The sequence below is a fragment of the Cydia amplana genome, chromosome 19 (genome assembly GCF_948474715.1).
Source record: "Cydia amplana chromosome 19, ilCydAmpl1.1, whole genome shotgun sequence".
Lineage (NCBI taxonomy): Eukaryota > Metazoa > Arthropoda > Insecta > Lepidoptera > Tortricidae > Cydia > Cydia amplana.
In genome coordinates, this window is record NC_086087.1 from 10,973,948 (window position 1) to 10,989,111 (window position 15,164).

At 37.3% G+C, this 15,164-nt stretch overlaps 1 protein-coding gene and 1 long non-coding RNA gene across 2 annotated transcripts in view; one reads left to right on the top strand and one right to left on the bottom strand.

Moving 5' to 3' along the window:
- The window catches only part of LOC134656855 (uncharacterized), a 494,896-nt gene that overhangs the window by 99,751 nt on the left and 379,981 nt on the right, over nt 1–15,164 (top strand). The gene's annotated exons all lie outside the window — the stretch shown is intronic.
- The window catches only part of LOC134657029 (uncharacterized), a 39,616-nt gene continuing 34,168 nt past the window's right edge, over nt 9,717–15,164 (bottom strand). Inside the window, exon 2 of the long non-coding RNA XR_010097584.1 lies at nt 9,717–9,884. This is a non-coding gene — a long non-coding RNA (uncharacterized LOC134657029). The remainder of the gene's footprint in view (nt 9,885–15,164) is intronic.

Below are 15,164 nucleotides of genomic sequence, written 5' to 3' on the forward strand. Positions count from 1 at the left end.
TGAGTAGTTTGGTTCATAAAATTGAACCTAGTTATTTTAGTGTTTTACTATGGGGTCTTTTGCTATATAGTTTAAAACCAGATCATTGTTTGGACTGACTGTTTGTCCGGCTGGACCGCTCACCCCTTGCGGTGTTAAATGTGAGCTGTCTAGGAGTCTTTTTGCTCCAAGATGAGGGTTATCTTGGCACCTTCTCTTTACCAACATAGAAGATGAAAAACGTCTCCCTCCTTAGCTCTCCAATGTCCAGCTGTTAGATGAATAATGGGGATGTCACGTGCGCATCATCCGGAGTAATCTGGGCCCATTTGAAATCTACAGTATTTGGAGGCTTCGTATATTAAATATATTTATTTATACCACTTATATACATAATAGGGCCCTGTCTTACCCATGTTGCCACCCTGCCTTTGTGCAACCCGCCATGGGGGGAGACAAGTCCACGAGCTGTTAGGTTGCATTCTCGGAATCGCTCGCCGAACTCTTACAGCTTCTTAGTAGGGATACACTTGCGTATATTCCAAAGTACCAGGTCGATGGTAAGTACGAACTGTGCTTTGGTTATACTAGAGTAGGGACAAGGGTAGGTTTAGGGTAAATTCACACACTAATTATTCGGAATTTAGAGTTCGTTCGTTCGTTTTGGTCTGTAAAACTGATGTATTTCTCTTTTTAAGGGACTTCAACTACGGTCTTGCTAAACTAAAATTGTGCGTAAATAGGTATAGGGTTTCAACTGCTTAAATCTTCCAATATTTTAATTTATTTGGGGAAAATAATTAATGTAAAATCTTATCTCTATTTTTATTTATGAAATTCTGGTTTTCTGGTGTAGAGACGAGGTACTGAGTATTATAATCTTGTTTCTAAGGTATTTACACAATAAAATCTTAAATATCAAGCTGGGATTAGGAACACAGTCTATTCGGAGATAGAAAATCGACGTCTAGCTGTTTTAGGGAACCTTTGGCAGGCAGGAGTAATCCAAAGGAAATTTTGAGTGAAATAATGCTCATCTTGATATTTCAGTCTCATAAAATATAGTATATTTTTAACAAATAAACTTAGTACTTCGTTTATACTTCTAAAAGACTAGAAATACAGTTTATATTTTAGTTCTGGGGAATGGAAATGGGATTCGCATCCCTAGTTTTTGAAATAAAAAAGAATAGTAATTTTGATGACTGATGGATACTTTGACACTTCTTTCCATAGCCATCTAGGTACGCATAGGTTCCGAAGTGTTGGTCATAGCCCGTCTGGCTAAAGAGTAGGGTAGGAGTTCCAATTGACCTTGCTGATTGGACTAGGAGCCCCCAGTCCTGCATCGAGCGTATGGGTAGCATATTTCGTATAGAAGCTGGTAGTTAATAATATTAACTTGAAATGCTAGGGTGTAAATGGGCTTACCCCAGGAGTGCTACTCATATGTTATCCCGGAGGCTTAATAGATTGTAGCAGGCTTTTACCAACCCCATTTTTAAACTCATTTTATCAAACATATTTCTTTTATATTCATATTATCATATATGCTGCATTTACCTAAATAACATTATTTGAAGTAAAATATAACAACATTTACATTACAATAATAAATTCTGGTAACTTTCAGTACTATTTCTGTATTTTAATAAATTATTCTAGTAAGTTACTCATTAACATCATAATAAATGTGCTTCCAATTTCATAATATATTTTTCCCAAAGTCCAGGTAATTGTAAATAAAATCAGAGTCCTAAATTTAGCTGATACTCATTAAAGAACCTAGGGTACCGCGGTTCACTTCGAGGGGTCCTAACGCTAGACTAGACGATCACGACTAAATCACATGGCCAAATTTCAGGGGTAAATCTAAAGGGGGTGTTTATATTATGGTTAGTTAAGTAAGTAAGTAAGTAGGTAGTGGGAGGTTACAATCCTTTTTGAAGTCGGTTTTATATTTTTGTAAAAAGTTTTCATTTTACTGTTACACATAAAATATGTTTTCCAGACTATATGTATTAATATTAGGTTTATGCTATAGATGATGGTAAACAGTCAAACTGGGTCTTCGACTAATGACTATAATTATATACTATCTAATTAGAAAGCAGACCTGCGTGTATCGATACTTTGTATACTATTAGTACCTAACGTATTTTAATTCTACTAATTGCAGTCCCCAGTGCATTCATTGTCAAGAGCCAAATAGTTGATATATATCTTTTACAAAAATTTGCGGTGATCACATATCTTAAGAAAATTAAGGCTGAAATGTAGGTCAAAAATACATCATACTAGCTCATACTAGTCTACGAGTCATCTTCAATAACAATAGGTACAAGATTACTAATTTGAGTTTCCAAGTAGAGTATTAATACTCTACTGTAACATTGGGGACCTTTTACATTACGAAATTTAATGTATTATTAACCACAGAGACTATATATACATCTCTGTTATATTATAGTAATTATTTATTTTAAGATTATTGCAATGTAATGTTTACCCAGGTATTGGCTATTGTTTAAAATTATTATTTATTAGAGATAAATCACAATTACATAATATTTAGATCCAAAAGCATCGTTAAACCAGAGTGGTTTGTCTCGATACTCCATTCCGCAGTACTGGTATTTATAAATATTGCAATGTATTCACAATTTTACGTGTCATTGTAAATCTTGTACGTACTGACTTGTGAAAGAACCCTTGAGGCCTACTACAAAAAAAAAGATATTACGTGAACTGTAGACAGCCCAAACAAGTTGTTTACATGCTAACTCGAATAATATAAGTTTCGATTTTATCCTATTTCATATTATGTAAGGAGACCCACAAGATCAGAACAAATCTACTTTCAAGCGCATGTTGCGCAATCGTCTGTGTGACAAGATTCAGTTATCGTCCTCATGATGTTTCATAATGGGTATAAATGTATGTATGTACCTACTTCCCTGTGTTTATTTATTTCGTATAATAATATATGTTACTTATGTATGTATATATGACATGAAATAGTTTTGTGTCACAATAGGGTATTTGAAAAATGTTGAATTTTGTAACGAAATCTAGTTAAATAGATATACAATGAGCAATTTAATACAATACATTGGCAATTTAAAAAATATATGGGAATAATAAAAAAATACAAGGCCTTAGGGCCCCCCCACATCTAGCGTCTCCCGAACGTCGACGCCTCACCAACGCCCGCGCGGCGTCGACGCCGCGCTCCCGCAGCGCCGACGCGACGCTGCGGCGCCTCTCGAACGTCGACGTCGCAGTGACGTCCGCGCGGCGTTGGCGCCGCGTTAGCGCCGCGCCTCCTCGACGTCAGTGGCGGCTGTCAAGCGTCGGAGCGTCTGACTGGACGTTGGTCGCCGCTGGCGTCGCGGAGGCGCTGCGCGGGCGCGGCGTCGGCGCCGCGCGGCCGTTGTTGTGGCGTTGACGTTCGAGAGGCGTCGCAGCGTCGCGTCGCCGCTGCGGGAGCGCGGCGTCGACGCCGCGCGGGCGTTGGTGAGGCGTCGAGGTTCGGGAGACGCTAGATGTGGGGGGGCCCTTATGTTGCAACAATTTTTTTTTAAACTTGGAAATAGAAAAAAAAATGATACCATTCGATTCCTTACATTTTAATTAAATAAATATTGTATAGCAACCATTATACATAAACGCAATATTTCACCGACAAAATCGCAATTTCCTTGTTTTCCATACATTGAAACTGCTTCTAACGTTACATGGTCACGTCACGATGTATTGCCTTTCTATGAAGCGTTTCGTCAGTAAAGTGTGGGTGCCAGACTTTGAACATCATTTGTGGATACTTTTGTACTGCTTTAAGACAATGGATCCCGTACAGACATTTGATCCTCAAAACAAACCTGATCGACTTATACCATTCATAAAAAATTGTCAAATACCCTATTTTCTACATTGCACATTAAATCTTATGACCCTGCACCAACTAGTATTTTATACAATCGTGATATAATGGAGAGCTTTTCAGTCGAGTACCGTGTTTAGGCAACGAAGCTTGCTGAGTTGCCTAAGTAAAGGTACGAGATTGAAAAGCTATAATCAAGCTTCACGCAATCACTATTGTATACAATACTTTTTCTACGAGTCAACAAAAAAAATACTTAAAACTAGTAGAAGAATTATATATGTAGGTAAAAAAACCAAAAGTATACAGTAAAGATGCGCGAGCAGCCGCGATACCTTCATACTCGTACGCGGCCCGGCCCCAGCGCCCCGCGCCCCCGCCCCGGCCGGTTGATCAACAACACCTTCTCGTAACTCATGAGGCCCTGGTACTTGCTCCGCGCTTTCGATTGCTCAATTTCATTATAGTTGACTAAACGGTATTGAAATGAATATTATAGTTGTGTTGGGGTCCCATAGTGAAAAAAGTATGCAATTTCACTTTGGTATACGAAGTTTTAATTCAAGCATTGCAGTCGACGAGTAGAAAAAATATCTTTCGGTTTAGTCCATGGTTCTTTCTGGCTTGAAATCCGCCATAATGTTCGCTATAAGGTTTAAATATGTATACTTATAACCATAATAAAACGAGTCCAAATTGATTACTTACCTGTTATTATAACCAGAATAAGCCTCGTAGTCGAAAATGTACGCTTTTAAAATTGTTTCTTGAAAAACCTACCTAAGTCTACAATTATTATTCCTAGAGGAAAATTACGATGGATTTTCGTGATCAAATATTCACTGCCTTTTAACAATCGGTAAGAATATTCCTTATTAAGGTACAATTAAGGAAGCTGGGTTCTGACTCCGGATTATAATATATATCTATTTACTTCCTTAGGTATCGTTGCCAGAAGTATTAAGTTCTCTTATAAAGCTTGAATCTTTAATTATGAACCCTGAATGCTTGTTTTTACGATGGGTATCTTTGCATAGAATAATGGCAAATTATTGCTTCAAACACACACAAAAATTATGGAATGTGTAATAAATAAACACAGACAAGACATCATCCAGACTGAGCATAGTAGCGCTACCCCCTCTGCCACAAATATACGGTAGTTTTACTCCATTTTCGAGTCAAAGTGTCTTTGTGCGATGTCCGTGTCTTTGAACGGACCAATCATGGTAAGGGACTAGTTCACCTCGTCCCCCGCACCCCAGTATTTTTAGCAGCATCGGGTTCATGAAATAATTGTTCTAAACTCCGTCTAGAGGATTCCTAGTCTATGGTAATAAAGAATCACTGACAGTATTTACGAATTATATTCAATTTTAAAATGACACTTTCAGTTAAATTAATTTTATATCAAGCAGAAAAGTCTTCTTACGATGCTATACATACTATGGTGGAAATATTAGCTGTATTTGGTAAGGTCTTGGTTGATCAGATGGCAGAGCACTGGGCTAGCGATCCAGTGGTCGTAGGTTCAAGTCCCACCCAAGACAGTGAATTTTTTCACTTTTAATTTGTTTCTAACCTTAATTTGTCACTTTCAGTTTCCCACCAAAAAGATGTAATTAAGTTATCAATGTTACATTCGCCTGTGCGTTCTCGCTCGCCCAATACCCAATACATGTACGAATTAGTGCGAGCGAGATGCACGCACGAATGATAACAAAATGACATCCTTGTGATGTCAAATTGTAAGTAAGTAACAATACCCAGTCACGTAATGAATGTTTTTTTCGTGTAATGTTCCGTTAATAACGTTGAAACATGAGCCCTATATTCCAATCGCTGGCAGAGCCCGGGTCAGTCGGTAAAACTGTAGGTATCCCACCAAAAATATTTTCATGTAAAATGTTGCCAAGTCGAGACCATATGGGTGAACCATATGGCATGTCAAAAAGTCATCAGATCTCATGTACAGCCACGCTTCTATCTCTACATGTCCTAACTCTACAAGCCCTAACTTCACAAAATACACCACTTACTTTTTTTTCTTCTCACATATTTGCAATGTATTGGTTGATCTTTTTAATGTTGGTATCTATTTGATGTCTATTATTTATGTGGATCTATATATCATAATGTATACCAATTCATATAAATTAACACAGCTTAACATTTTATAATGTAATGCTATTATGAAATATATAAAATTAAATCTTACGGATGAAAGTTCACAATACAATGGAGCCCGATTCGATTCGCATACTGGGGCAGGTTAATTAGCGCGAAACCGATACTCAGTTATTAATCGGTTCACGTTTGTTTGAGTGATTAATTGATTATTTCGATTACACTAACGTAAACATGGATTTTGTAAGAACATTTAAATTAGGTATTACAATAATGGTACCTAATATTGCTATATGTATATTACCAATAATATTTGTTTTGATCTGAGATCAATTACAAATTCAACCTTTTTATCAATAAACCTTAATACATCTAACTTTAAATGGAAACTAAACATGAAAGCAATTATACCCACTGAAATAACCCACCCCGGGCTCCGTAATGATATATGTGACGTTATCTATGAAAAGGGACCTTATTGTCGATGGCGCTTACGCCATTATTAACGATGCTCCGATATAAATACAATGCCGCGCGACGCTGTGCGGCGTAAGCGCCATCGACAATAAGGTCCCTTTTCGTAGATAATGCCCCATATATTTAATAAAAACATATATTTCAGTGCGGCACAGGTCTTACTGACCCTTTACAAGTATGAGCTAACGTAATTGCCGCACTAAAGGTGTTAACAAAATACAGCCGTTTAAATAAAATATCGGTTCTGTTTAAACTTTTGGATTCCTAGTAACTTAGTATAAGTCCAGAAACTTTTGGATTCCTAGTAACTTAGTATAAGTCCATCAAGATTGACGTGGTTGGAAATCGTCACTTGACCATGTAAAGGGGCCCACTGATTAACAGTCCGCCGGACGGTATCGGCCTGTCAGTTAGAACAAAAAGTTGACAGTTCCGAACAACTGACAGGCCGATATCGTCCGGCGGACTGTTAATCAGTGGACCCCTTAACATGCACTCCGTGGGTTTTTTATTTATCGCCATCCACGCTAAATATAAATTTTCGAAAAGGCTTTATGTATACTATATTTAGCTGGTCTAGTGGTTGGCCTTCGTGTAATCTGCAGAGATAACTGACCCCCCTGTATAAAAAATGTTTCCAGGGGGGGGGGGGGAGATCAGTTATCTCTCCAGCTTACTGTACTTATGGAACCCTAACTGGATAATATTCTATAGCGATCTCGTCTAGTCGGGGTTTACAAGAAGTGTTCGTACGTGCCCAGTCTCCATTGAATCGCATAATGCCGTTCGTTCAATTCGGCTCCGCTAGTGATGTGCTGTACACTGAAATATTTCCATACTGTATGGATGTTAACCATCAGACCATCACAATGTTTAATCCGGTTACACTAATCATGAGCGACGATACGCTATCTCAGTGTATCTCAGGAGATTAGAATACAGAATTACAAATAAGCGTAAAACTCAGGAAAAAATTAGGAATTTTCCTGCCATTATTTCCTTAATTTAACAACTAGTTAGGTACCTAAGTTAGAGAAAATTTAATAAGATTTTCAAGCTGCCTGCCTGCCTGCCTTTTCGCCAAAGTTTTATTGTCCAAATTTCACTAGCCAACCAACTTTTCGCAAATGGTTAAGTAGATCATTTTGACGTATTATGACATAAGTACTTACAACCCTTGGAAATCTTGGAATATATTTCATGCATCAAATCATTCAATAGCTAAATATGGATTCATGTAAAATAGTCTTTTGACAGAGTCAAGATAGGTGCGACGACGAACGAAGCGAAGAGGAGCGTGTTATGATATCTTAATCAATGTTTCCTGGTATGAGGAATATTTCCGGGAATATATAGCTTTGGTACAGCACTAAGGCCGCCACAGTCGAATGCGCCCCGTTAAAAGATTTGCAGCTGCTGTAGAACCTCTGCCAAATATCGATAAGCTTTCGAATCCACTTTTATTCAGTTTTCGCCGCTTTTAGACAGCCTTATTGTCAGCAGTTTAGCGTTTTAATGCTGTTTATTTTTATTTGGAACCTTATTTATTACGGCAGAAAATATTGTTTAGTTTGTCTTGCCAAATATGAGCGCTATAGTAATCTAGATTCAATGGAAATGATAGGGCAAGAACTGCCGATTGTTGCCTTTTTGCTTTGTTAGTTTTTTCTATTTTAAGAATTAAGAATTGATTTATTATGGTATAGAATATAATTTTTTTAGGTCCACTATGTGTGACTTCAGAAGTTTAACTACTTTTGTCTAATTAACTAGCTGAACTCACTGAGATCAAAATTCATAATAAAGTAACTGAACATAAGTAACAAACCTATGGGTCGGTGTATAACACAAAGTTTGCAAGTCCCAATTTTGTATAATTAGTGGCAAATAAGATAATAAATGTCCTTTAAAATTGCGACATTACCTACGAAGTAATGAAGGTAAATAGATTTGTTTAGATCGTTGTTTTCTTTAATATCTCTTGTGCCATTCATTATAAGCTTGTTTCCATACTTTTGTCCTGGAATGTATTTTATCTAATTTATACCACAGATTGTCTTATAAATTTAATGTAGCACGTTAAATACTCCTATTTCGTAAATTACTGCTTTCATCACTTAAACGGGGAGTATTAGAATACGCCCTTGACTCCGGGACAATACAATCTTTGTGGGATGTCGCGCCAAGGAAATTGATCCGCTTATCAAACTCAAACGTTCAGCGTAGTTGGCTAAAATTAATATTTGTTTATTTAATTTAATTTAAGATAAATTTACAATAACTAGGTAAATATAAAAAAATAATTATACATATGCTATTGGGCCATAGGTACCCAGCTAAATGTGCCCAGCACGCTGCTGGCGCTTCCTCTTTGGACGAAAGTATTTGAGAGTATTCCGATTTATTTGAAAATGAAATATAAGAAGTTCACATCGAAATATTTCAAGAGTGAATATGGAAATATTGCAGGACGTAAATAATTTACAGGATTAAAACATATCCGAAGTTATATAATAGGTTGAAAAATGCCTTTTCTCGTCAAATTGTCAGACTTTATAATATTTGATTGAGTATAATATAATTAATATAACATACATTTGTCTATATAAGAAATATATAAGGCCTCCAAACGTCAAAACCCATATGATATAATAAAATAAATATGATCATGATAATAAATTAATAACAAACAACTACGACAACGATAACAGTAATATCAAACACGATGATGATAGGTTATGAAAATAAAAACATGTGTTTGTTTCTGAAAAAGGGCTTGTTCTCGTAATATCCTCAAACTGCAAGCGTATTATGGTTGGATTTATCCACGTGATAAAATAACCGTCACTTTTTAACAACGAGCCATTGACAGTGATGGACGCCGTTTTATCACGCTGTCACGTAGATACGAACGACCATCATATCCGTGCTGATTTTTTTAATGATTTTGTGGGCAGTGTGAGTACATTTTTCCATCATAAAAATAGGGCAAAAAGTCTATCGAGATTTTTAAATAACCTGGAGAGGGGCATATGATACTTTTCCTAGTAATGGATACTATAAATAAAACCGATAAAGTTCGTCTCGTCAATTTTCCCGTCAGAATACGTCCTTGACCCCGGGACGATCTTGATAATGCCATGTCATCGAGATGGATCTGTGTGCTTATTGTTCGGTTACGTCTGCGACTAGTCAATAATATGGACCTCCAAAGTCGGGTTCATAAATAATATGACTATAGAGGATAATATTATGAAGCGCTGGTGGCCTAGCGGTAAGAGCGTGCGACTTGCAATCCGGAGGTCGCGGGTTCAAACCCCGGCTCGTACCAATGAGTTTTTCGGAATTTATGTACGAAATATCATTTGATATTTACCAGTCGCTTTTCGGTGAAGGAAAATATCGTGAGGAAACCGGACTAATCCCAATACGGGCCTAGTACCCTCTGGGTTGGAAGGTCAGATGGAAGTCGCTTTCGTAAAAACTAGTGCCCACGCCAATGACTGGGATTAGTTGCCAAGCGGACCCCAGGCTCCCATGAGTCGTGGCAAAATGCCGGGACAACGCGAGGAAGATGAAGATGATGAGAGGATATAGTACATTATTGCAGAGGCCGGGAAAGGGCAATTCGTGGATGAGTTTCGATTTTGTCGGACGACGCGAAGCGGAGTCCGACAAAGAAGACGAATCCACGAATTGCTATTCCTGCCGAGGCATATATAGTGCTTTTCTCCAAACATGCGAGGAAATAAGGTAAAATAATAATTATTTAAGCATCAAGCATCACTCAAATCGAACCTTCACTTCAAAAATGTCAAAAACAATTTCCCTCTTTAATTAATTTTTAAAAGTTAAGGGTACAAACTTATTCTGCCAGTCAGTACCATTCAATATTCGTTCATTCAATATATTGTGCAATATAGTTGGTCAAACCAATTTGTCAGTCAGTAAGAACTATACCCATCCTTTACTTTTGGGTGCTAGTACTAGTGTAAGACAAAGATAGTATGATTCTCTATGTCTATGTTTGAAATGAGAAAGTCCTTTGACAAACTATATAAGCTTTATGAACACGGATGAGATCTTTAAAAAAATATAAAAATAATCTTTGATTTTATTAAGCAGTATTCGCACGATCATACACGAGCACAACGGTCTTGTAAGAACGAGACAAGTAAGGTGGTTTATCTTACTATCTCACTATATCCTATAGCTTGAAATGATAGCTGATCGGGTCGTGTAGACGCGGCTCGCGGCTATAATAATTAGCTGTTTGCGTTTTTTATTTTTAAAAAGTAAAAAACACTACAGTAATAAGTTATTACTGTAGTGTTTTTTTCATTCCCGTCCGCTAGAACAGGACAGCGATAGTTTGATTTTTTTTTAATAGAGTTTGACAATAACGAAGAACTTCCCGTACTATTTTTGCTACAATAAGGTGAACATTTCCGAGCATATTGGAGAAAATAATTATTATCATCCTCTATTCGGTCAGAGACCGATAAGAAAGTCTCCTATTCCATTCAATGCAGTTTTTCTTGTTACTAAAATCGATGTCATGGTTCCTAAGAAGAGATCGTCGTATGTATTTTAGTTTCAGATTTTCCCATACTGACCGATCTAAATGGGCCACCCTGTATAGCGCCGGTAGTTGTCACTCTATGGCACAACCTGTTATTGAATACGTAGCGAACCACACCAACCATTCTTAGTGCCCGTAAGGCCCGACATTAGATATACATATTACATATGTCAATGGTGGAGGGAAGACAGCCTGAGGATAATCCAGAAGCCTTTCTTCACACTTGAATTTACTACACTGAAATACTGAGCTCGCGCTTTAGCGAGATATGTATTAGAACGGGTCACCGGTCGGGGATCATTCTGATCCGGGTATGGCGAGGGTGGCTGTTTCGCTAAACCTAGCCTGGCTGAGAAAACTTGAGCATAAAACCCATCTAAGCTCGATGACTGTCAAGAGTGAGGTCTCGCGAGGTTGTAATGTTCCAAATGATATGTCAGCTGATACATTTTTTTGCGTTATGTGCCGCGCTCGTCCTTGACATCGAGTCAATCTTGCTGAGATGTCATGTCGTAAAGATGGATGTGTTTGTCAAGTGTTGGGTTACGGGGGAAGTTGGGAAGGTCAGGACTTTTGGCTGTAATAGTCAATACAAGTATTTTGACTGAATGACTGAGATAATTGGTAAAATTTATTTTCCCCATTACTTGTGCCTGCCTCTTCTAGTTAATTTTCATCAAAATTGTCGATTCCATAACAATGTTTTTATACCAAGCATACGGCCCGAATGATGGTCAGCAGTTACCGTAGCTTATGGATGCCTGCAACTACAGGGGTTACAAATGTACACGTACATTACATTACACGCTGCCGACCCTTTAAAAACATGTACACTCCTTTTTAGGGTTCCGTAGCCAAATGGCAAAAAACGGAACCCTTATAGATTCGTCATGTCTGTCTGTCTGTCTGTCTGTCCGTCTGTCCGTCTGTCCGTCTGTCCGTCTGTCTGTCCGTCCGTATGTCACAGCCACTTTTCTCCGAAACTATAAGAACTATACTGTTGAAACTTGGTAAATAGATGTATTCTGTGAACCGCATTAAGATTTTCACACAAAAATAAAAAAAAAACAATAAATTTTTGGGGTTCCCCATACTTCGAACTGAAACTCAAAAATTTTTTTTTCATCAAACCCATACGTGTGGGATATCTATGGATAGGTCTTCAAAAATGATATTGAGATTTCTAATATCATTTTTTTCTAAACTGAATAGTTTGCGCGAGAGACACTTCCAAAGTGGTAAAATGTGTGTCCCCCCCCCTGTAACTTCTAAAATAAGAGAATGATAAAACTAAAAAAAATATATGATATACATTACCATGTAAACTTCCACCGAAAATTGGTTTGAACGAAATCTAGTAAGTAGTTTTTTTTTATACGTCATAAATCGCCTAAATACGGAACCCTTCATGGGCGAGTCCGACTCGCACTTGGCCGCTTTTTTCCTTCTTGTCACGGTCTGATGAAGTTTCTTACATAATTATTACACTTACTGTTATTGCAAAACAGTTCCATCAGTTAGACACCGCCATTAAGTTGCATAATGCTACAGTAGTTTTTTTTTATTTTGAAATATAAAACCTACTATTTTCTCAAATATAGGAATCTCTCTAAGAAAGAAATCATTATTACAACGGTCGTTTGTTTTCAGACAACTGAAATATTATACCCATAAAAACGCTTTTGTAACAGTCAGTCTCTATGAAGCTAAAGTAGACGTATTATAACGGTCAGAAATCTTGAAACTTAGCCAAAGACACTACATTAGTGTACAGTGAGCAATACTATTAGCTTAGCAACCCTGCTGACTGTACCTAATACCCCTCATTAGTTTCCGAGTATTATGTGTAAGTTACGAAATAGTTTGAATAAGTAGTGCATAATCATCATGTATGAATAAGATCTTAAATACACAGATATGATTTATGAAGATAGGAGACAGTTGAATGGCGTCCGGGCATTGACTTTCTAATTAATGGGTGTGAAATGTATTCGAATATTGTAAATTTGTTTGGAATATACTTTATGTATAATATTGTAGTTTTGAAATATATAATATCGATGTTTAAATTAACGCTTAACTTAAATCTACAAGTCACAATAAAAAATAATAATTTACACCAAAGTAAAAACATGGTGGCGTCACCTGTTAATCTGGATTTGTCCTTTAAACCTTTTTTAGGGTTCCGTACCCAAAGGGTAAAAACGGGACCCTATTACTAAGACTCCGCTGTCCGTCCGTCCGTCCGTCCGTCTGTCACCAGGCTGTATCTCACGAACCGTGATAGCTAGACAGTTGAAATTTTCACAGATGACGTATTTCTGTTGCCGCTATAACAACAAATACTAAAAACAGAATAAAATACAAAAAGAATAATATAAGTGGGGCTCCCATACAACAAACATGATTTTTGACCGAAGTTAAGCAACGTCGGGCGGGGTCAGTACTTGGATGGGTGACCGTTTTTTTGCTTGTTTTGCTCTATTTCTTGTTGATGGTGCGGAACCCTCCGTGCGCGAGTCCGACTCGCACTTGGCCGGTTTTTTCTCATTATAACATACTTAGTTTGAACGACCAGAGTATCAACTCGTAGGCATGTATTTTCTTTATTTCTAATATTTTCCGTAACATTTCAGAATGTCTTTCCAATACTCATGTGTTTCAATGCGTGTAATACCAACGTCAGATATGATAAATACTCCCATCGTAGATTAAGGCAAAAGACAGCCCGTATTATTAGATAGGACATAATATATTATATTTATCTATCCATCCCGCGTGTCCACAACTGACACCGCTGTCAACAGTCACCGCAACCAATGACGATTCCGGTCACTGCACATCAACATCACCTGATAATTCAATATGGCTGCCGGAAGCTGGCGTGATTGCCTTGGCAGTGATGAGGACGTCACATCCGGTGTACAGGATGAACTGTCTAATGGAAGTTTGAAACTATAAGAAATAAACGTAATTTAGATTTTGGAGATCGATTTTTGGATTACGTGGTGGTTTTTGGATGGAAGTGTCATAAGGATTTGGTATAAAAAATGTGACGACAGAGTTAGACCAAGATAAGTCTGTAACGATTTTGATATCACACGCCGTGCAAGCGTTATTTATACTTAGGTCATAATTTCATAGAAGTTTGACGTTTGTATCATGGGTTACTAAACGAGTAGGTAATTCAACGTTTAGGATTTGAAATAAGTTTTAGTTTAATTTTATTATTAAAAATAAAAATGGTTAGGCGAAATTCGGGACGGGTGGTAAACTTAGGGTATTTTTTTTCTAGTTTATAACTATTTAGACGAAGCTGTATTTATTATTTTAATATTTTACTCGGACAACACTAGGCACGATAAGTTTAGGTTGCCTACGGTAGATAGTTTTGCCCACCGTTTTCAATGAATTGAAACATTGATAACGGGCTTTGCTCACTACACCCAAAAGGCTGTATAGAGGAGATTAAGATAAGTCCCGATCTATAGGACTTGGGACCAACGCAGCCTGAAAGGTGGTATTATGGTTTCATTTATGAATAGGATTGGTAACTAAGTCTTGGCTTTCAAAGCGTCTGTTTAAAGTGAGACTCTGACGTTGGTTTAATTTGTTTCCCTCCTGATTCTACCGCATTATATCTAAAGCCTGACCAGTAATATATGATCATTGTCCAGAGGGCGCTGTTCTTCTCATGTATAGGGTGACAGTTCAGTATAGTATGAAAAAAATAGTTCCAATTAAATTCCGCAACATGGCGCGTGATCATATAGGTATTCCTGGTCAGGCTTTAATACAATACTCTTTACCTACTGCAAAAATTAGTAACCATGAAAAACGATAGAAATCAAAATCTTATACGTAGATGTAACATATTCAGCGGTCTTACTCATAAAGAGCGAACTCTTCCAGACAATCTTTACGTAGTGGATTAACTGCATGAATATTCATAGTTGAGTACTTATTAAGTATTAATAAGGCTTTATAAACTTATTATCAATAATATAGGTAGCCTATGAAGGCTTAATTCACAAATTAACTGTAATTAAGCACTAAAACATCTTCTCATTGACATTACTCGAGTAAGCGAATTTAGTAATCTGTGTAGACAAGTAA